The 24,333-nt window shown below is 39.7% G+C and overlaps 1 protein-coding gene and 1 long non-coding RNA gene across 3 annotated transcripts in view; one reads left to right on the forward strand and one right to left on the reverse strand.

Moving 5' to 3' along the window:
• The window catches only part of LOC145518914 (uncharacterized), a 233,708-nt gene extending 210,920 nt beyond the window's left edge, over positions 1–22,788 (forward strand). For both annotated transcript variants that reach the window (XM_081524186.1, XM_081524188.1), the window contains 2 exons: positions 21,562–22,063; positions 22,627–22,788. The gene's annotated coding sequence lies outside the window, so the exon portion shown is untranslated. The remainder of the gene's footprint in view (positions 1–21,561; positions 22,064–22,626) is intronic.
• On the reverse strand, positions 16,942–23,646 carry LOC145518918 (uncharacterized). Its single transcript, XR_014063456.1, has 3 exons — positions 23,595–23,646; positions 21,572–21,675; positions 16,942–17,554 (listed from the first exon to the last, which is right to left on the reverse strand). It is a non-coding gene; the product is annotated as an uncharacterized LOC145518918 (long non-coding RNA).
• Positions 23,647–24,333: the final 687 nt, after the last annotated feature.

Raw genomic sequence — 24,333 nt, forward strand, 5'->3', positions numbered from 1 at the left:
ATGCTACTCTCAATTTTAGGTTCTTGGGCATATTCATGTGGAAACATATGTTGTCAACTTAGAATATATACTGTATGCTGAATGACATCCTATTCTTATAGGGTATTTTCTCCAAACTGGCACCTCAGCTGCCTCATCCAAAGATGTTCTAGAAGCCCAGCAGCTTCTAGATGATAAAGAATACTAAAAAACTAGTAAATCCTATGGTCATGTGCATACTGTTGCATCTCCTTTGTGGAAAAGTGGTTGTCCTGATCTAATGTGACATTCTATGCAATCCTGTATTGGTGGATCAGACACTCTATAAGGCAAACCCATATTCAGAATATGTGCCAAGTTCAATCAAGATAAATAATTACTCCTTCTAAGGTATAAGTTCAGTTCAGTTGCTCAGTCATGTCTGACTCTTTGCAACCCCATGGAATGCAGCACACAAGGCTTCCCTATCCATCACCAATTCCGGGAGCTTGCCCAAACTCATGTCCATTGAGTTGATGATGCCATCCAACCATCTCATCCTGTCATCCCCTTCTCCTCCTGCCTTCAATCTATCCCACATAAGGGTCTTTTCCAATGAGTCAGTTCTTCCCATCAGGTGGTCAAAGTATTGGAACTTCAGCTTTAGCAACAGTCCTTCCAATGAATATTCAGGGCTGATTTCCTTTAGGATTGATTGGCTTGATCTCCTTGTTGTACAAGAGACTCTCAAGAGTCTTCTCTAATACCCCAGTTCAAAAGCATCAGTTCTTCGATGCTCAGCCTTCTTTACAGTCCAACTCTCACATCCACACATGACTACTGGAAAAACCAGTAGTCTATATGGGCTTTTGTCGGCAAGTAATGTCTCTGCTTTTTAATATGCAGTCTAGGTTTGTCATAGCTTTTCTTCCAAGGAGCAAGCATCTTTTAATTTCATGGCTACAGTCCCCATCTGCAGTGATTTTGGAGCCCAAGAAAAGAAAGCCTGCCACTGTTTCCATTGTTTCCCCATCTATTTGCCATGAAGTGATGGGACTGAATGCCATGATCTTAGTTTTTTGAATGTTGAGTTTTAAGCCAGCTTTTTCACTCTTTTCTCTCACTTTCATCAAAAGGCTCTTTACTTCCTCCTTGCTTTCTTCCATAAGAGTGGTCTCATCTGCCTATCTGAGGTTATTGATATTTCTCCCTACAGTCTTGATTTCAGCTTGTACTTCATCCAGCCTGTCATTTCACATGATGTACTCTGCATATAAGTTAAATAAGCAGGGTGACAATATACAACCTTGATGTACTCCCTTCCCAATTAGGAACCAGTCCATTGTTCAATGTCTGGTTCAAACTGTTGCTTCTTGACCTGCATATAGGTTTCTCAGGAGGCAGGTAAGGTGGTCTGGTATTCTCATCTCTTTAAGAATTTCCCACAGTTTGTTGTGGTCCGCACAGTCAAAGGTTTTGGCATAGTCAATAAAACAGAAGTAGATGCTTCACTGGAATTCTCTTGCTTTTTCAATGACCCAAAGAATGTTGGCAATTTGATCTCTGGTTCCTCTGCCTTTTCTAAATCCAGCTTGAACATCTGGAAGTTCTTGGTTCATATACTATTGAAGCATAGCTTGGAGAAGTTTGAGCGTTACTTTGCTAGCATGTGAGATGAGTGCAATTGTGCAGTAGTTTGAACATTCTTTGGCATTGCCTTTCTTTGGGATTGGAATGAAAACTGACCTTTCCCAGTCCTGTGGCCACTGCTGACTTTTCCAAATTTGCTGGCATATTGAGTGCAGCACTTTAGCAGCAGCATCATTTAGGATTTGAAATAGTACCACTGGAATTCTATCTCTTCCACTAGCTTTGTTCACAGTGGTGATTCCTATGGCCCACTTGACTTTGCACTCCAGGATGTCTGGCTTTGGGTGAGTGATCACACCATTGTGGTTATCTGGGTCATTAAGATCTCTTTTGTATAGATCTTTTGTGTGAGAGATCTAGTTTAATCTACTGTGACTAAGTGGCTGGTTGGTCTCCTCCTGGCATGGTGTCAGGGGCTTAGATACATATATTTAAGCTATCACAATCTATCTTCAAATGATAGTATACCACTTATGTGTAGTATTTTTATAGTATGGTATAAAAAGCTTTCAGCAGTATGTTTCCATTTCTCCCTTCCAGACTATTGTACTATTGTTATACATTTAAATTTTACATATAAGCTGTACCCTACAGAATTGTTTTTGTTTAAGCAATCAATTTTGTTTTCCAGAAAGCTAAATAATACATGAAAGTCTATATTTACTCATCCACTTGCCATTTCCCAAACCTCTCAATTCCAAATTGATTACTAATATCATTTTACTTCTGCCTTAAGAATTTTCTTGAGCATTTCTTGTTAATGTAGACCTGCTGTTAATGAATTATTTCAGCTTCTGTATATCTGAAACTATTTTGCCTTTATTTTTGATAACTATTTTTGCTAGGTTATGAATTTAAGGTTTAAAGATTTAGGGCCTTTTCTTTCAAAGAATTTAAAATGGTGCTCCATTGTTTTTTGCTTGCATTGTTTCTAGCAAGAAATCTGATGACATGCCTATCTTTGTTCCACTCTATATATCTTTTTTTCTGTCTGCTTTTAAGACTTTCTCTTTATCACTAGTTTGAAGCAATTTGATTATCATGTGCCCTGGAGAGGTTTTCTTAATGTTTTTTGTACTTGGGATTTGTTGGGCTTCTTGTGTCTGTGTACTTAAAGTATTCATCAAATTTCAAAATTTTTTGCCCACTATTTTTTCTGTTATATCCCTCACCCCATTGGGAACTTTAAAGTATCATTAATCCCATCCAGGGTATTTTCAACTCAGACATTTCAGGAGTTCTATTTATATCTTCTTTTTACCTCTCATGTTACTACTTAACATCGTCAGTTTTTCTCTAGCATTTTTCTGGGTCTCATATCATTTGTTTCTTGTCTCTTAGCAACCACCATCCTTCATTCTTTGCTATCCAATGTCTTAAAAAATGACTGTTTCATTTGTGTACTCTGGTTTTTCAGGTTTTCTGTTTGTTTGTTTTCAGATGGGAAAGTAAATTTCATCCCTGTTACTTCATGTTGGCAGTAAATTGAAATTCCTTCTAGGTCCTTCTGAAAATCTCAAGTCTCAAGTCTCTTTTAAATGTAAATTTTCTCATAAAGAGTGATCCATTAAATTCCTGGCCCTTCATGTTAGATACTTATGGTCATCCACCTAATACCTGCTATCCCCTTTTCCTTGCTGACCGAGCCTTGATTTTGTTTGGGTAGGAATGTTCCAAGCCTCAGGGAATCCGATAGTTTGTTCTATATTATGGGCAAAAAATTCTCTACTGTTCTGTCAGTGAAACTGTGGGCATTAGACTCAGTCTGCTGTGGAATTTCTGGGAAATATTTTCTTGCAAATCAAACATAGAGCTAGAGATTGAACAAAGCCCTTTTTCTATTACCCCTTCATGCTGTTTTCTGAAGATTTTGAGAGAATTTGATGCTTGAATATGTGTCAAGTAATTTGCACTTATGTGGCAACAATCTAGGGTAATACTGTCAAACACAATAAGGAAGAACAGGAGAACTGTAGACAGGCCATCCCTACCCTAAAGCACATAACCTTACTTGGCCTCACTTACCTTTAAACTTCCTATTAAGTGACATAATACACAGTCCTAGCATTTAAGCCACTGTTTTCCAGGCTTTCTGTGACTTGCAGCCAAATACATCTTAATGAAGTCCTACTTTAACCATGGCTCAGTTTCTCAGATTTATCTGATTATTTTCCTCCAGAATGGAAAAGATGATCTGGGAATGAAGGTCACTATCAGAGACAGTGGAATCTCAATGGCAAACCACCTACTTCACAATTTGTTAAAGGAGTGGCACTATTTTAGCCATGCCTGTAGTCAAAGGGCCCTGTAGACTTTGCCCCTTAGAGTAATTTCATAGACAAAGGCTATGCAGAAGTTGTGCTGATAGGGAACTTGATGGCAATGTCCCCAGAAGGAGAGCTGCACTGATTCTTGAATGGAATACTAACTTCCACTGACTGTGATCCACAAGAAAAAAAAAGCTCGACCCAAAGTTACTTGAAATAATATATATTAATACAGTTCCATCATAAATAATACATACTGTTAATATGGCTTTAAATAATGTATAATTCTAGATTTGCATAATAAATAATACATAAATATGTAATCATCCAGTGAAGTCACATGAAATTAGTAGTCATGAAGGAAACTTAAGCTATTAACGTGCTATGAGAGGAAAGTTTTGCAAGTGGCTTGCAGGGCCTTAATCAGTGCTGCTGCATAATGTCTCAGCTGAGAGAAAAAAGTATTAACAACTGGTAACAGTCTTTTCAGTGCATAGTCAATAAAGAGTTTCCAAGTTCTATAAAGACATGGCTATTTTTTAATTTTTATTTTATATTGGAGAACAGTTAATTTACAATATTGTGTCAGCTCCGAGGTATACAGCTAAATGATTCAGTTATATATACATATACACGTTCTTTTTCAGATTCTTTTCCCATATAGGTTATTATAAACTATTGAGTACAGTTCCCTATGCTATACTATAGGAACTTATCTATTTTACATAAAGTAGTGTGTATATGTAAATCCTAAACTCCTAATTTATCCTACCTCACCACATTTCCCCTTTGGTAACCATAAATTGTTTTTGAAGTCTGTGGGTCTGTTTCTGTTTTGTAAATAAGTTCATTTACATCATTATTTTTAAGACTCCACATATGAGTGATAGCATATGATATTTGTCTTTGTCTACCTAACTTCACTTAGTATGGCAATCTCTACATCCTTCCATGTTGTTGCAAATAGCATTATTTCATTCTTTTTAATAGCTGAGTAATATTCCATTGTATGTATGTCCCATAACCTTATCCATTCCCTTGTTGATGGACATTTAGGTGCTTCCATGTCTTAGCTATTGTAAATAGTGCTGCAGTTAACACTGGGGTGCGTGTATCTTTTGGAATTGTGGTTTTCTGCAGATATATGCCCAAGAGTAGGGTTGCATGATCATATGGTAACTCTATTTTTAGTTTTTTTATACAGTATACTCTTCTCTATAGTGTCTGTACCAATTTACATTCTCACCAATGGAGTAGGAGGGCTCCATTTTCTCCACACCCTCTCCAGCATTTGTTGCTTATAGATTGTTTTTTGATGATGGTTATTCTGACTGCTATGAGATGATACCTCATTGCAATTTTGATTTGCATTTGTCTAATAATTAGTGATGTTGAGCATCTTTTCATGAGCATGTTGGCCATCTGTTTGTCCTCTTTGGAGAAATGTCTGTTTAGATATTCCACCATCTAAATAAATATTTAGATATTTATTTGGTTCTTGGATTTTTTTTAATATTGAGCTGCATGAGCTGTTTGTATATTTTGGAGATTAATCCCTTGTACTTCACTTCATTTGCAAATATTTTGTCCCATTCTGTGGGCTGTCTTTTTGTCTTGTTTATGGTTTCATTTGCTCTGGAAAAGCTTTTAAGTTTAATTACATACCATTTGTTTATTTTTGTTTTCATTACTCTAGGAGGTGGATCAAAAAAGATCTTGCTATGATTTATGTCAGAGAGTGTCCTACCTATGTTTGCCTCTAGGAGTTTTATAATATCTGTCTTACATTTAGGGCTTTCATCCCTTTTGACTGTATTTTTGTGATGGTTACAGAATGTTCCAATTTCATTCTTTTACATATAATTGTCCAGTTTTCCCAGCACCACTTATTGAAGAAACTGTCTTTTCTCCATTGTATATTTTTGCCTCCTTTGTCATAGAATAGATGACCAGAGATGAAATTGCCAACATCCATTGGATCATAGAAAAAGCAAAAGAATTTTTAAAAAAATCAACTTCTGTTTCATTGACTAAAGTCTTTGACTATGTGGATCACAACAAACTGTGGGAAGCTTGAGATGGGAATATCAGGTTACCTTACCAGTCTCCTGAGAAACCTATATGCATGAAAAGAAGAAACCGAACCAGACATAAAACAATGGACTTGTTCCAGATCGGAAAAGGAATACATTAAGGTTGTATATTGTCACCCTGCTTATTTAACTTATATGCAGAGTTGTTGTTCAGTTGTGTCTGACTCTTTGTGACCCTACGGACTACAGCACGCCATACTTGCCTGTCCTTCACCAACTCCCGGAGTTTACTCAAACTCATGTCCATCGAGTTAGTGATGCCGTCCAACCATCTCATCCTCTGTCGTCCCCTTCTCCTCCTGCCCCCAATCTTTCCCAGCATCAGGGTCTTTTCCAATGAGTCAGTTCTTCACATCAGGTGGCCAAAGTACTGGAGTTTCAGCTTCAGCATCAGTCCTTCCAATGAATATTCAGGACTGATGTCCTTTAGGATAGACTGGTTGGATCTCCTTGCTGTCCAAAGGACTTTCAAGAGTCTTCTCCAACAAAAGCATCAATTCTTCAGCACTCAGCCTTCTTCATGGTCCAACTTGCACATCCATACCTGACTACTGGAAAAACCATACCTTTGACTATATGGACCTTTGTCGGTAGGTAATGTCTCTGCTTTTTAATATGCAGTCTAGGTTTGTCATAACTTTTCTTCCAAGGAGCAAGCGTCTTTTAATTTCATGGCTGCAGTCACCATCTGCAGTGATTTTGGAGCCCAAGAAGAGAAAGCCTGTCACTGTTTCCATTGTTTCCCCATCTATTTGCCATGAAGTGATGGGACCAGATGCCATGGTCTTAGTTTTTTGAATGTTGAATTTTTTAAAAAATTTATTTATATATTTATTTTTTTACTTTACAATATTGTATTGGTATTGCCATGCATTGACATGAATCTGCCATGGGTGTACATGTGTTCCCCTTCTGGAATCCCCCTCCCACATCCCTCCTTATCCCATCCCTCTGGGTCATCCCGGGCAACCAGCCCCGAGCACCCTGTATCATGCCTTGAACCTGGACTGGTGATTCATTTCACATATGATAATTCACCTGTTTCAATGCCATTCTCCCATATCATCCCGCCCTCACCCTCTCCCATATAGTCCAAACGCATATATATGGATGTTGAATTTTAAGTCAGCTTTTTCACTCTCTTCTTTCACCTTCATCAAGAGACTCTTTAGTTCCTCTTCCCTTTCTGTCATAAGTGTGAAGTCATCTGTATATCTGAGGTTATTGATATTTCACCCTGCAATCTTGATTCCAGCCTGTACTTCATCCAGCCTGGCATTTCACATGATGTACTCTGCATATAAGTTAAATAAGCAGGGTGACAATATACAGCTTTGACGTACTCCTTTCCCAATTTAGATAAATAAGCAGGGTGACAATATATAGCCTTGACGTACTCCTTTTCTTATTTGGAACCAGTCTGTTGTTCCATGTCCAGTTCTAACTGTTGCTTCCTGACCTGCATACAGGTTTCTCAAGAGACAGGTCAGATGGTCTGGTATTCCCATCTCTTTCAGAATTTTCCAGTTTATTGTGATCCACACAGTCAAAGGCTTTGGCATAGTCAATAAAGCAGAAATAGATGTTTTTCTGGAACCCTCTTGCTTTTTCGATGATCCAGCGGATGTTGGCAATTTGATCTCTGGTTCCTCTGCCCTTTCTAAAACCAGCTTGAACATCTGGAAGTTCACGGTTGACGTATTGCTGAAGCCTGGCTTGGAGAATTTTGAGCATTACTTTACTAGCGTGTGAGATGAGTGCAATTGTGCGGTAGTTTGAGCATTGTTTGGCATTGCCTTTCTTTGGGATTGGAATGAAAACTGACCTTTTCCAGTCCTGTGGCCACTGCTGAGTTTTCCAGATTTGCTGGCATATAGAGTGTAGCACTTTCAGAGCATCATCTTGGAGGATTTGAAATAGCTCAACTGGAATTCCATCGCCTCCACTAGCTTTGTTCATAGTGATGCTTTCTAAGGCCCACTTGACTTCACATTCCTCGTGCAAAGAGTTGACTCATTGGAAAAGATCCTAATGCTGGGAAGGATTGGGGGCAGGAGGAGAAGGGGACGGCAGAGGATGAGATGGTTGGATGGCATCACTGACTCGATGGACATGGGTTTGGGTAAACTCCGGGAGTTGGTGATGGACAGGGAGGCCTGGCGTGCTGCGATTCATGGGGTCGCAGAGTCAGACATGACTGAGCGACTGAACTGAACTGAACTGACTTTCCCAATTTGGAACCAGTCCATTGTTCGATGTCTGGTTCTAACTGTTGCTTCTTGATCTGCCTATAGGTTTCTCAGGAGGCAAGTAAGGTGGTCTGATATTCCCATCTCTTTAAGAATTTTCCACAGTTTGTTGTGATCCACACATGGGCTTTAGTGTAGTCAGTGAAGCAGAAGTAGACGTTTTTCTGGAATTCTCTTGCTTTTTCTATGATCCAATGTTTTCTATGATTGAATGTTGGCTATTTGATCTCTGGTTCCTCTGCATTTTCTAAATCCATCTTGTACATCTGGAAGGTCTTGGTTCATATACTGCAGACGCCTACTTTGGAGAATTTTGAGTATTGCTTTGCTAGCTTGTGAAATGAGTACAGTTGTGTGGTAGTTTGAACATTCTTTGGCACTGTCTTTATTTGGGATTGAAATGAAAACTGACCTTTTCCAGTCCTGTGGCCAACACATTATGTGAAATGCTGGGCTGGATGACTCACAGTCTGGAATCAAGATTGCTGGGTGAAATATCAAGAACCTCAGATATGCAGATGATTCTACTCTAAAGGCAGAAATCAAAGAGGAACTAAAGAGCCTCTTGATGAGGGTAAAAGAGGAGAGTGAAAAAGCTGGCTTAAAATTCAACACTTAAAAAACTAAGATCATGGCACCTGATTCCATCACTTCATGTCAAATAGATGGGGGAAAAGTGGAAGGAGTGACAGATTTTATTTTCTTAGGCTCCAAAATCACTGCAGACAGTGACTGCAACCATAAAATTAAAAAGATGCTTGCCCCTTGGAAGAAAAGCTATAACAAACCTAGACAGCATATTAAAAAGCAGAGACATCATGTTGCTGACAAAACTCCATATAGGTAAAGCTATGGTTTTTTCCAGTAGTCTCTACAGATGTGAGAGTTGAACCTTAAAAAAGGTTGAGTGCCAAAGAATTGATGCTTTTGAAATGTGGTGCTGGAGAAGACTCTTGAGAGTCCCTTGGACAGCAAGGAGATCTAACCAGTCAATCCTAAAGGAAATCAACCTTGAATATTCATTGTAAGGACTGATGCTGAAGCTGAAGCTCCAATACTTTGGCCACCTGTTGCAAAGAGCCGACTCATTGGAAAAGACTCTGATGCTGGGAAAGATTGATGGCAGGAAGCAAAGGGGTCAACAGAGGATGAGATGGTTGGATAGCATCTTTGATTCAATGGACATGAGTTTCAGCAAACTCTGGAGATAGTGATGGACAGAGAAGCCTGGAGTGCTGCAGTTCACTGGGTCGCAAAGAGTTGGACACAACTTAGTGATTGAACAAGGCGATCATAGGTGCATGGGAGTTATTTCTTAGCTTTCTGTCCTGTTTCATTGATGTATAGTTCTGTTTTTGTACCATACTATTTTGATGACTATAGTATAGTCTGACAGAGAAGGCAATGGCAACCCACTCCAGTACTCTTGCATGCAAAATGGACGGAGGGACTTTGTAGGCTGCAGTCCATGGGGTCGCTAAGAGTCGGACAACTGAGTGACTTCACTTTCACTTTCATGCATTGGAGAAGGAAATGGCAACCCACTCCAGTGTTCTTGCCTGGAGGATCCCAGGGATGGGGGAGCCTGGTAGGCTGCCATCTATGGGGTGACACAGAGTCGGACACGACTGAAGCGACTTAGCAGCAGCAGCAGCAGCAGTATAGTCTGAAGTCAGGGAGTCTGATTCCTCCAGCTTCATTTTTCTCTCTCGGTATTGCTTTGGTTCTTTGGGGTCTTGTGTGTTTCCATACAATATTTAAGTTTTTTTCTTTTTCTAATTCTGTGAAAAATGCCATTGATAATTTGACAGGGAATGCTTTGAATCTGTAGATTACTTTGGGTAGTAGAGTCATTTTGACAACATTGATTCATCCAGTCCAAGAACATGGTAAATCTTTCTATTTGTGTCATCTTCAAGTTCTTTCATCTAATTCTTATAGTTTTCAGAATACAGGTCTTTCATATTCTTAGCTAGGTTTATTCCCAGATATTTTATGCTTCTTGATGAAATGGTAAGTGGGACTGTTTCCTTAATTTCTCTTTCTGATCTTTTGTTTTTAGTGTATAGAAATGTAAGAAATTTCAGTGTACAATTTTACTGAATTCACTGATGAGCTCTGGTAGTTTTCTGGTAGCATCTTTAGGATTTTCTATGTATAGTATCATGTCATCTGCAAGTAGCAACAGTCTTCTTTATTTCCAATTTGGATTACTTTTATTTTTTTTCTCTGTTTGCCATGGCTAGTACTTCCCAAATATGTTGAATGAAATTAGTGAGATTGGACATCCTTGTCTCTTTCCTGATTTAAGAAGAAATGCTTTTAGCTTTTCACATTGAGGATGATGCAAGCTGTGGATTTTTTCATATACAGCCTTCATCATGTTGAGGTAGGTTCCCTCTATGTGCATTTTCTGGAAAATTTGTTGTCATAAATGGGAGTTGAATTTTGTCAATATATCTTTTTCTGCATCTTTTGAGATGATCATATGGTTTTTATCTTTCAGTGTGTTGATGTGGTGTATCACACTAATTTGTGGATATTGAAGAATTTTTGCATCCCTGGGAAAACTCCCACTTTATCATAGTATTTGATCCTTTTATTATATTGTTTGCTAATAGATTCAATTTGCTATTATTTTGTTGAGGATTTTTATGTCTATGTTCATCAGTGATATTGCCCTGTAATATCAGGGCAAAGATATCACAAAGAAAGTTTTCTTTTTTCGTGGTATCTTTGTCTGATTTTGGTGCCAGGGTGATGATGGTCTCATAGAATGAGTTATTTAGCAATTGCACAACAATTTATATATATATATTTTTAAATAAATTTATTTATTTTAGTTGGGGGCTAATTACTTTACAATATTGTAGTAGTTTTTGCCATACATTGACATGAATCAGCCATGGGTTTACATGTGTTTCCCTTCCTGGACCCCCCTCCCACCTCCCTCCCCATCCCATCCCTCTGGGTCATCCCATTATCCCAGTCCTGAGCATTTGTCTCATGCATCAAACATGGAATGGTGTTCTGTTTCACATATGATAATATACATGTTTCAGTGCTATTCTCCCAGAACGTCCCACCCTCACCTTCTCCCTCAGAGTCCATAAGACTGTTCTATGCATCTGTGTCTCTTATTCTGTCTCGCATATAGGGTTATCATTACCATCTTTCAAATTCCATATATATGCATTAGTATACTGTATTGGTGTTTTTTCTTTCTGGCTTACTTCACTCTGTATAATGGGCTCCAGTTTCATCCATCTCAATAGAACCAATTCAAATGTATTTTTTTTAATGGCTGAATAATATTCCATTGTGTATATGTACCACAGCTTCCTTATCCATTCGTCTGCTGATGGACATCTAGGTTGCTTCCATGTCCTGGCTATTGTAAACAGTGCTGCGATGAACATTGGGGTACATGCGTCTCTTTCAATTCTGGTTTCCTCAGTGTGTATGCCCAGCAGTGGGATTGCTGGGTCATATGGCAGTTCTAGTCCCAGTTTTTTAAGGAATCTCCACACTGTTCTCCATAGTGGCTGTACTAGTTTGCATTCCCACCAACAGTGTAAGAGGGTTCCCTTTTCTCCACACCCTCTCCAGCATTTATTGCTTATAGACTTTTGGATAGCAGCCATTCTGACTGGTGTGAAATGGTACCTCATTGTGGTTTTGATTTGCATTTCTCTAATAATGAGTGATGTTGAGCATCTTTTCATGTGTTTATTAGCCATCTGTATGTCTTCTTTGGAGAAATGTCTGTTTAGTTCTTTGGCCCATTTTTTGATTGAGTCATTTATTTTTCTGGAATTGAGCTGCAGGAGTTGCTTGTTTATTTTTGAGATTAATTGTTTGTCTGTTGCTTCATTTGCTATTCTCCCATTCTGAAGGCTGTCTTTTCACTTTGCTTATAGTTTCCTTTGTTGTGCAGAAGCTTTTAATTTTAATTAGGTCCCATTTGTTTATTTTTGCTTTTATTTCCGATATTCTGGGAGGTGGGTCATGGAGGATCCTGCTGTCATTTATGTCGGAGAGTGTTTTGCCTATGTTTTCCTCTAGGAGTTTTATAGTTTCTGGTCTTACGTTTAGATCTTTAATCCATTTTGAGTTTATCTTTGTGTATGGTGTTAGGAAGTGTTCTAGTTTCATTCTTTTACAAGTGGTTGACCAGTTTTCCCAGCACCCCTTGTTAAAGAGATTGTCTTTTCTCCATTGTATGTTCTTGCCTCCTTTGTCGAAGATAAGGTGTCCATAGGTGCGTGGGTTTATCTCTGGGCTTTCTATTTTGTTCCATTGATCTATATTTCTATCTTTGTGCCAGTACCATACTGTCTTGATGACTGTGGCTTTGTAGTAGAGCCTGAAGTCAGGCAGGTTGATTCCTCCAGTTCCATTCTTCTTTCTCAAGATTGCTTTGGCTATTCGAGGTTTCTTATATTTCCATACAAACTGTGAAATGATTTGTTCTAGTTCTGTGAAAAATACCATTGGTAGCTTGATAGGGATTGCATTGAATCTATAGATTGCTTTGGGTAGTATACTCATTTTCACTATATTAATTCTTCCAATCCATGAACACAGTATATTTCTCCATCATCTGTTTGTGTCCTCTTTGATTTCTTTCATCAGTGTTTTATAGTTTTCTATATATAAGTCTTTTGTTTCTTTAGGTAGATATATTCCTAAGTATTTTATTCTTTTTGTTGCAATGGTAAATGGTATTGTTTCCTTAATTAATTTTTCTTTCTGTTTATATTTATAGAGCACTTTACAATTATCTGCTCATAAGATGTAAATCTTATGACATTTTTGTTCCTTCCTGTGCAGTTCTTTGGAGAATTTCAGAAAGATAGGCTTTGACTCTTCTCTAAATGTTTGCTAGGCTTCACCTTGTGAAGCCATCTGCTTTTGGACTTCGTTTGTTGGAAGATTTTTAATCACAGTTTCAGTTTCAGTACTTTTGATTGGTCTGTTCATATTTTCTATTTCTTCTTGGTTCAGTCTTTGAAAGCTCTATCTTTCTAAGAATTTGTCCAGTTCTTCTAGGTTGTCCATTTTATAGTTATATAATGCCTTGTGGTAGTCTCTTTTGACCCTTTGTATTTCTGGGATACCAATATTTTAAAATCTCAAAGCTATCATTGCTTAAAAGACTATTGAAGAGTTTCCTAAAAACAAGGCAATGAAAATCATTGTCAACAACTCTATCAACCCATTTCTCTAAGGACTCACTTGTGTTATTTTATTTAATAGTAATCCTAATACTCTGTGAGATGGACATCATTATTTTCCCTGCAACAGGGAACACTGCGTGGGAGACGTGACTTACCTAAGGTCACATAGCCAAGTAATGGCAAGGAAAGGTTTACATGTCTTCTGAAACCAAAGTCTGGTGTTTACTTTGTACTACCCTGTCTCTCATTTTTAGTGTAGCTGTTTTTCTGTGGATTAAGATCTGGCCATTTTATAATTCAGATTCAGCAGACCTTTCAAGAATTCCTTTTGTGTGTTTAACAGTGTACTGACCGTCTCATGTGGGCCATGTCATTTGTCCCTACAATAATCCTTTTGGGCACTTCTGTCTTCATCTTACAGATTAGGAAACTGAGGCTTAAAAAAATGAAATGACTTACCTCAGAGTGTGAAAAAAAAGCTGGGTCCTGTGACTCCAAACCACAGCACACAGCATCACTAGTGACACGTGAGGAAAGGTACTTCCTGCCTTCATGCCAGGCTCTCTGCCCTTTTCTGGAGAGTACACTCCAGACAACTGCCTGGTGAAATTGGATGGCTTTCTTCTAGAATGGGAAAGATAATGTTCTGGGAATGGAGGTTGATGTCAAGAGATTTAGCATGACCAGGGGCAAACTTTATACTTCACGAATTTTCAAAGGGCTGGCGTTCTGAGACACATCAGGTACATTCGTTGTCGAGACTGTCCACAATCACCAAAGAATTGATGCTTTTGAACTGTGGTGTTGGAGAAGACTCTTGAGAGTCCTTGGACAGCAAGGAGAGCCAACCAGTCCATCCTAAAGGAAATCAGTCCTAAATATTCATTGGAGGGACTCATGATTAAGCTGAAACTCCAAGACCGAAGAGCTGACTCATTTGAAAAGACCCCGATGCTGGGAAAGACTGAAGGCAGGATGAGAAGGGATGAAGAAACAACAGAGGATGAGATGGTTGGATGGCATCACCGACTCAATGGACATGAGTTTGAGTAAACTTTGGGAGATGCTGATGGACAGGGAGGCCTGGCATTTTGCAGTCCATGGGGTCTCAATGAGTTGGACACGACTGAGTGACTGAACTGAACTGTTTGCAATACTTCACAAACACTCAAATTCTTGAGTCCCTCACGTTCCACTCCTCTCCAGTTTATAGTTGGTTAAAAGTCCCCATTCCTCTGGTAATAGCATTCTTAGAAATTGTGCTTTGAGTTCAGTTCTTCTGGGAAACACATAACCTACTGAAGAGGTACAGAAAAGAGTTGAAACTTTAAACGTTGAGCTTACCCAGGAGAGTAAATACAAACTGCTTCCATCTTTCAGGCTGAATTATAGCTTATCAAGCACATGTTAAAACTTTAAGCCTTTTTTTCCTTAAGTAAGAATAAATCTAAGTTGACTATTCCAGCATATGTATTTGTTTTCCCTACACTGTCTATAAACCATGTCCAAGGTGAGTATTTATAAGCCTGAGCAAAAACTAGACAAACAATTCTGAGAATAAGTGACAACTATAACAGTTCACGATAAGACAGTCACAACAAAGGAAATGCTATGCATTAAGTGATTTTTCTTGCAAATCCTTTATGCATGTGTCAGGCTGTGTGCTGGCAGAGTGAAAGAGAATAAATCAAAGAGCATACCCATGTAAGAAAGGGTTTTTAGCAAATGCTGTCTTGCATGCATAAATCAAATAAATAGTGATTAAAAAAACTAAAAGAACAGGATAGATTTCTATGGAATTTTACACAATGAAATTATTTAGCAGTTGCACAACAATTTATATTTATAGAGCACTTTACAATTATTTGCTCATTAAATCTTATGACATTTCTGGCAAGTAGGTCCATACCATTAGTTTAATTTTATAACCAAGGTAACTGAAGCAGGGAATTTTCAAGGTTGCACAGCCAGTTGTGAGCAGGAGTTACTTTGGAACTCTTGCTCCCACAATCTTGAGTTGCATTTCTGGGTAGGGGTTAAGCTGTCTCTTAGCTTCCTCCTTGATGCAAGACAGTTTGAGGTGGGGGTGGGGCACCTACCTGGGCATTTGGAGGTAGGTGTTAAAGGCAACGGCTCTTGGCAGTTAATCTAGAAGTGCCAGTGGTAGATATTAGCTTTAGCATTTCAGCTGGAATGTAGACCCATCAGCATGTTGATACACATGTATACAGTGCAAATCCACATCCGCAATACAGCCTAGTTTGAAATATTCATAATGGTTAAGTCCAAAGCTATAGTTCTCAGCCCAGGCTGCAATACTTGAGGGGAGGTATTAAAAATAAACTGATAAACCAGTGCCCCAGGATCAATTAAATCTGAATCTCTGAGGTTGGGGCTTGGACAAGGACAGCTACAAAGAGCAACCAGTTTTTTCTAATATGTAATCAGAGTAGAAAACCACTGATACAAAGATCCCTCCAGATTTGCTGCTCGTGGTTGCGCAGATTGTTCTCTGCATGAGGATACCTAATGGAGGGGCCAGTAAAGACTGAAATCAGCTCACACACAGGGTGCCCTACCTTGGAAGTGGCATTTTTTCTCAAAAAAAGAGGCACCTTTTGTCTAATTACCACAAAGGGAGCCCTGAGTCATTCCCCTATTCTTTTCAGCGTTTTTTTTTTTTTTTTATGCATTCAGTAAAATTTACAGTGAACATCTACTGCATGCTGGGCACTCAGTGTACATGGGGATACACAACAAAGCCATCACAAGGCTGTTCCTATGTAGTCCAGTCTGTTGGGGAAGAAAAGTGACTGAACAGGGAGTTATATAACACATGGACTGCTCCAACAGCATGAGTCCAGGAAGCTGGGGAAGATACTAGAAGGGCATTCCACCCAGACCTGGGACACAAGGGGACCTCGTGATGGTGATGGTATAAAAGGGAAGGGGTAGCATTCAAGACAGTGGCAGCATCTGAAGAAATCTGGCATCAAGAGAGGCTGAGGACCCCTGGGGAACTGGCAATGGTTCAGCCCATTCACCCCAGAGGATGGAGTAAAGAAAAGCTGGAGGAAGAGCTAGGGAGTGCAGTGAGTTCTCCCAATCTTCCAACAGCGGGGTTGGCCACTTGTAGGCTTAATCTTTTGTGCTCTGCCCCTTAGTCCTACCTTCCTCTTTCCATCTTCTTTCCTTTCCTGCCATCTTCTTTCCATATATACAGTCCTTTATTAGGGCAGAAAATACCTACACAACTTGTTCCCTACTTGCTAGTGCTGGAAAGAACTGGAAAGCTTGGAAGCAGGCAAAAGAGCAAACATGGGACACAGATGTCACTAGTTCACTTGTCACCACTTGGCAAAACCGCACAATTGGTGCAACTCTTTCCTTGCTCACCACTCTTTTTATTTGATGTGCCTGGTCCTAAATTGACAGTCAACAGTACCATCCTAATCCCTGGGACTGGTGGGAGTGGTGTGGAGTTGGGGGATGGAGTGTTATAAATGAGACAAGATTGGGCATGAACTCATGAAACTACTGAAGCTGGGTGATGAGTACATGAGTTTTTACTAGTTCTGATTACGTTTGAAATTTTCCATTATAGAAATGATAGAAACAAAAACAAACTTAAGATCTTCTGCTGTTTCTTCTGTTTTGCTTACCATTGCCTCTAGTGATACTCTGTTTTCAAAAAAACTGTGGTTTGATTTGGTTTAGGTTCTATTTTTCACTTCAAAATAATTATATACCTTCATTTTGTTCACACGGCTATTATGCATATGTCCAGATTCAGTCGCTCAGTTATGTCTGACTCTCTGCAACCCCATAGACTGTAGTCTGCCAGGTTTCTCTGTTCATGGAATTTTCCAGGCAAGAATACTGGAGCAGGCTATTACAACAAGCCAAATTTACTAATTCATTAAAATCATAATTCAGTGGATCAAAATTCTCTTCATCCTTAGAAGTTTGTGTTTGTTTGTATGACATACTCACCCACTCCCTTTAGATTACCCACTCATGATCCTGATAGATGGCCTACCTTCCTGTCTTGCTGTCACCACAGCAAACTTCCAATATTCAGAGATTGTCAGGCTGACCTTCTGCTTCCACACACTCTGTGAAATCAAAGAATGTTTCTGCACTTACAGTTTGAAGGCCTGCAATAGGAAAGGGGGAAAATGGACAATCACCTTTGAGCAACTACATCTCCTATTCCTCTAACCCTGTCCCATCCCATTTCCATACATTAGCTGCAGCAGCTGCACAGCAACTGTCCTGTCTTCTAATGCGTGAGACTGCATACTTGTAAACTGGAATGAGACTTTCCACAGGCCTCCAAGCCAAGAAATAAATCATTCACTCTGTTTCACAATGTTCTAGAGTAATAGTGTACATGTTTGCCACAAAACATGGCCTCTTCTGCCCTCCTCAGCCCTGGTACCATACCTCTATGGTACATGGGAATCATGCTCTGTTCTATGCTGTTCTGTACACCTGTTCCTCCCTATTGCAATGGAGCTCCCTAAGTACATGGGCAGGACAGTCTTTTCCAAACTCCCAGGACCTAGTGTTCTATTTGACCCATGGTAGATGATCCACATGTGTTTGTTAAATGAATGGATGTCCTAATCATACCAATATGTAAGCCTATTTCATTTGTAAGGAATTTGTTTGGAAATACTCTATTTGGAAACAAAAAATAAGTATATCCCATATTTGAGTCTTCCAGCAGGTAGATGCCGTTATGTCATACCCGGGTTTGGATGGCCTCCCTTCCCATACATGTCAGCTATGACTTGGCTTCCTAAGGCTGAGTCTGATTAGAACACAGTCATTCTGTTTCAACTCTACCTGTTCCAAAGAATGAAGAAGAAAGAAAAACCACAGTTTTCATTCGTGCTTTTGTAAATATTGAAAAACCAGCTTATTAATGAAGGATTTATATTACTTTAACCAGTCTCTGTATCTTCTTACGGCTACAACCAAAGTCTTTATGGATCTTGTCTAGTCCCAAAGGCCAATTAATCTCTTCTGTGCTGTGATCTCCAGGGCCCCAAGAATGGGGTTACAGAGAGTTTATGGGAAGAACCTTCTCTACAACAAGACAACGCAGACTAAGTTTGCTCTGCCCTCCCTTTGTTGGTTCCAGCTTCAAGAGTAACAGGTAGTGAATGAAGATTTGCAGCCCATTAAAAAGAAGGACCCTTGAACTGCACCTTGAAAGAAAACAGAAGGGAGAATCAGCAGGCTCTGCCCTGCTATGCTGCTGAGAACTTACTAGATCACACAAGCATTCAGCCATAAATTTGCTTCCACTAGCACAAATCACAGAAATATGACAGGACTGAACATGTGCTAGAACCAAATGTGCACACTGATTCTTTTGTCATCTCCTCAACCAAATCTGAATATAGGGTTTTCATAGTTCTGCCCTTCATTAGGAACCTGACTTTAAAAAAAGGGGGGAGAGCCTGAAAAGGTGAGGAGCCTCAGACACACGTAGCTAAGGCTGTCCTCTCCTCACCTGCCTCCGCCATCAGGCTTCAGTGCCCCTGACCTCCTGCGGGGTGGGACAAATTGCACCCACTCTGGCTCTGCCACACCTTGACTGCTCGCTTGAGTTTATTTTACAGTTGAGGAAACTGAGACTTGGAGAAACTGAAACCACTTCCCTCAGAGGATTGCATGAGTACCCAATAAGCTCACTGATAACTCACAGACTAGCGAGGGTCCCTGTGCCATAGGGGCTCAGCAAAGGCGAAGTGCCCACCCCCTGGATGGCCCTTGTGCTCTGCTCAATGAGACACTGCTTCTCCAGCTTTCTGTGGGCAAGTCTCTGCCTCTTCTCTGACTCCATCATTGTCCTGGCTGCCCCTCGAGGCCAGAGCCCCTGTCTCCTCTCTGTCTCATGGCACCCTCTCTCATTAGGCACTCAATAAACGTTGTTGACAGACTGGTTGACTGCTTGGCTGACCAAAGATGGCATCTTTCCACAAGGGCAAGTGTCCTTCGCTGCCTTTATTTATTGCTTAATGTCAAATGGTGTCATCGGCATGATATAATTTTCCTGAAATGCCCATCAAGATTAATAAGAGTTAAAGAAACCTAAATCATTGGAGGGTATTGGCTCTAATTAGTATCATATCACTAGTAACAGAATTTGAGTAATGTCTTATAGGTGTAGAAATCTTTTGAGTTAAACATGTCAATTTACCCCTGATTTTTATCTAAATGTTACCAATTTTTATGACATCATTTCTATGTACATTAGAGAATTTTCAAGGAAATTTTCAAGAAAGTAGAGAATTACTTCCTATTACTTTACGTTTGGGGGACAAAAATTAAGAAGCACATTTTATGCTGCTTAATGAACAGTAAGAATAAACAAAACTGTACCCCTTTTTCCATGTGGAAATCTCCCTTCTTTTCAACAGCCAGCAGGCCTTGGAATCAAAGTGAAGGCATCTTTGTTCCAAGCTACATTCATCACAATTCTTGCCTATATGATTTGCAAGAGGATGGGGGGAAATATTTAAGTTCGATCAAGTCCTTAGATAGCTTTTACCTTATTAAAGCATTAAATAAAAACATAGAGACAGACATACACACACACACCAAGAACATAGTAAATTCAGTTTTATGAGGTTTATGAAATGGTTCTGATTTAAAAAAAATCCATCCATTTGTCATTTCCCCTTGTCTGCCATTCTTATAAAATCCCCATCACTATTCTTTCACAAACACTCCCTCAAAATGCTGTCAGATGGGTTATCATTGCCTTGCATTTTTGTTCTTTTTTTTAATTTTGGATAAAGTCCTAGAGTGTAGCAATATTATTGAACTCATTTCTGCTTAGGTCTCGAGTTTCCATAGCTCCTCTATTACCAAGCAGCAATGCACCCTATAGGCACAATAAATAAATAATACAACACTGAAGCTCTAACAAATCACAAAATACATTATTAAAAAATTAAGAAATAAATATCCTCCTCTTACTTAAATAGAGATTGATTTTATAATGTGGAATGCTGAGGAGAGCTGCTCTGAGATATATTAAAGCCTGGGGACACACAGAATACACTGTAATGGGCATTCTGCTCCCTCAGCCAGAGGAAAACACTCCTCCAAGTGAATGGATGTATTTGTGAAATGGAAGCTGATATCCTCTGTTTGTTCACAAGCCAAATATGATGCACTGCTCCCTTTCTCACATGAGGGAGGAAAGACCTGCAGGACACATCTGTCTTTCCTAAGCACAAACTGAGAGTCTAGATGAGAGTGATGAAGATAAATGCTTTCCTGAAACTGAAGTTGGAGAAGAACTATTTCTTTCTCTTGACTTTAAATCACAATTCTGGCTTCCAAAAAGATGTTCTCAAACCAGGATTCTGCCACATTTCCTCCAAGGTGCTTTATTTAACAAGGAGAGAATATGGCATAGATCTCTCCTCAATGTTTACATTTCAGGAGAAAAAGTTAAAGAGGATCCTTTCTCCAAAGGCATGAAGATTTTCTATGGAAAAGACAAAGTCTATTGGGTCTTAGGACTCTCAGGAAGTTACTCTTGTGTTGTTCACCTTGATGTTTGTGTTGATAAGCCACTACTTCTGTACTGAATGTATACTCTTACTCCATTCTGCAGTTGTGTGGCATTTCCCTATCCTGGCCGTAGATGAACTGAGACTGAGAAAACCTTGCTGACTTCACTGTCCTCTGCAAAGACTTGAGGGGGAAAGACAATGGCTAACAATTGCTGCCATTCTTTCCTCATCCCAGAACTTTGCAAGAAGTTTACTCTGGCGGCACAAAAACCCACTTCATTTCCTTATCTCACTGCTCTCTACAAAAGATGCTGGGTAGACTCTAACAACCTCCCAGAGAAAGGACGGTGAATCCATGCAGCAAGGACGTCCCACCAATAGTTATTTTTAACAGACCACTGGAAATAGTTCACTTAAAATGAGCTGGCCCATTTGTGGATAAGATAGTAAATAAGTAAGCCCCTCTGGTTCCAAAGGCTCTTAGGGCACTATTGGCCAAAAGCTCAATTATGTTTTCTACATGACTGTTCCTTTATCCCCCCTAAGTACATAAGGTGTATATAGGATATAAAGCATATATAAGTGATGATTTAGTATTTGCTTTTCTTATTTTCCATGGAGAGATTTTCTCACCTGTACCTGAAGTTCTCTGGAACATGTGACTTCCAGGACTGGGGCTCACAGAGATTCTGCCATCTTCAATATACAGCTGCTGAGATCACCTTAGACTTGAATACCTGGATGACAAATGGAAAAGAGAAAAGTAGAAGAATGCAGGGAGATTTTTCATGAATCAGTCTCGATGTAGAATATATAACTTCCATGAATGTTCCACTGGCCAGAACTAGTTACAGGATCTTACATTCAAGTGGGGCTGGCAGGAGCCACCTCAGTTAGGCATCTTCATGATGGTGATAAAGACTACAACAGTAGAAAATCAGAAAGTTGGTGAGAAATGTATCAGCTGGCATCCCTGAGACTCAAAATCTCAGTGTGGAAAACTTAAGCTATTTCACATTTCATGGGAATTCTGTAAAGATCTTGGTAAATTCTTCAGATTTTAATTCTCAAGATGACCTCTGACTTTTGGATTTGCACTTCTGTACCTGCTGGTTCCATCCTTCAGTGAGTTAAAAAGTACACAAGGTGGCCTCTTCTTAGTTTTGAATGACCCTATGCATGTATACATGCATACACACACACACACTCACATAAAGTGTATGTGAAGACAATAGACCCTACTAAAAATAGGTCATGGCACTTATGGATCCCACTGCAATTCACAGTAAACATTTTCCCATTCAAACATTTTCCCATTCTGTTGGTAGTCCTGCAACAGAATTTCTCAGCATCTGCATCATTCTCCCCAAAACATCCAAATTCTTCATGCCTCACTGGCTTACCAGTCTTCCTCTCCCTTTTAACCTGCTGTTCTGCTCTTTTCTCCTCATCCCAGGAGTAAAATCCCAAATTTCAGCTTGCCTCATACATAGCACATTGGTTCTCTTGGTTTCCTTGAGCCCCTACCTTCAACCTCTAACAGTTTTGTCAAGGTGTTTTACTGAGAGGTACTGGGAGAAGAATACTTTTTATATGGTTATATCATATACTTTTTATATGGTTAATTCCCAGGAAGTGTGTAACCTCACTCTTTTAAAACAGCTGTTTATTCATTTATTTCACAACAGTGCCAGATGCTGGGCTAGAAGCAAGAATATAATGATAAACAGTCCTGACTTCCTGGAGCTTACACTTAAGCAGTGGAGAGAGTGAAAAGCAATGACTTATAAGGTAATCACAATTTGTAATAAATGCTACAATGGAAACAAATAAAGGGCTACAGTTTAAAATCCTGTAGAGGTAAGCCTATTCTATGTAGGATACTCAGGAAGTCCTGTCCAAAGAAAAGAAATGTCATTTAAACCAGGTTTATATAACCATGTGGGCAGCACATTTCATGCAAAAAGGGAGGACAACGTTAACCTCTCCTTCCAATGTTGATTATAACTATCAAGTGGCTGCCCAACCAGAGACTGAATTTTCCAGCCCACCTAGATAGGTGAGTCCATGTGACTCAGTGATGACCAAAGAAAAATATATGTCTTCCTCAATTTACTAAGGGGTTACACTGCAATAAATCCATTGTAAGTTGAAAATGCCTTAAAAGGATCTGGGACAATATAACAGAGTAGAAGGATCCTGAGTTCACCTCCTCCTACGTGGATATGAAAATCACAAATAATTGCTGAACAACCACTGATTAAAAAAAAGAATGGAAACTACCAACAAAGATACACTACACCCAAAGACAAAGAAGAAACCACAGTAAGACAGTAGGAGGGGCACACTCACAGTATAATTAAATCCCGTATCCCCTGGGACAGTGACTCACAAACTGGAGAATAATTATATTTCACAATTCTCCCACAGGAGTGAGAGTTCTGAGCTCCATATCAGGCTCCCCAGCCTTGGGGTCTCCCATCAGGAGGAGGCAACCCCAGAGCATTTGGCTTTGAAGGCCAGCAGGGCTTGATCACAGGAGAGCCACAGAACCAGTGAAACAGAGACTCCTTTCTTGGAGGGCACACCAAGGTCTCATGTATACCAGGACACAGAGCAAAAGCAGTGACTTCATAGGAATCTGGCTCAGACCTACCTGTTGGTCTTGGAGCGTCTCATGGGGAAGTAGAGGGCAGCTACGGCTCTCTCTGGAATCAGAAAAGCAAGGTGGAAAATATTGGGAAGGGTTCATCTACTTGAACTCTAAATGGAAGTGGACATCTTGCTTGGATCATTAGCACCAAGACCTGGCCCAACCCAATAGCCTATAGGCACCAGGGCCGTGATGCCTCAGGTCAAACAACCAACAAGGTGGGAATATAGCCCCCTCAATCAGCAGACAGGACGCCTAAAGACTTCCTGAACCCACGGCCACGTCTAGACAAACCCCTTGGCATGACTTTGCCCACCAGAAGGCCAAGACCCAGCCTTAAATGATACATTAGACCAGCTGGACTTAACTGATATATGTGTGTGTGTGTGTGTGTGTGTGTGTGTGTGTGTGTGTGTGTATGTATATATATCTATCATCATATCTCTGTGTGTGTCTGTCTGTATCTCGAGATAGACAGACACACACCCAGAAAGAGAGAGTGTTCTATTCAAAAGCAGCAAAATACACATTCTTTTCAGTGCACATGGAACATTCATGAAGATGGATCACATGCTGAGCCACAAAGCAAGCCTTGGTAAACTTAAGAAAATTGAAATCATATCAAGCATCTTTTTTGAACACAGCACTATGAGATTAGAATGTGAACAGCTGACTCATTGAAAAATTCCCTGTTGCTGGCAAAGACTGAGGGCAGAAGGAGAAGAGGCTGTCAGAGGATGAA

The sequence above is a fragment of the Giraffa tippelskirchi genome, chromosome 8 (assembly GCF_054371585.1).
Source record: "Giraffa tippelskirchi isolate mGirTip1 chromosome 8, T2T-mGirTip1v1.2.pri, whole genome shotgun sequence".
NCBI classification, from domain to species: Eukaryota; Metazoa; Chordata; class Mammalia; order Artiodactyla; family Giraffidae; genus Giraffa; species Giraffa tippelskirchi.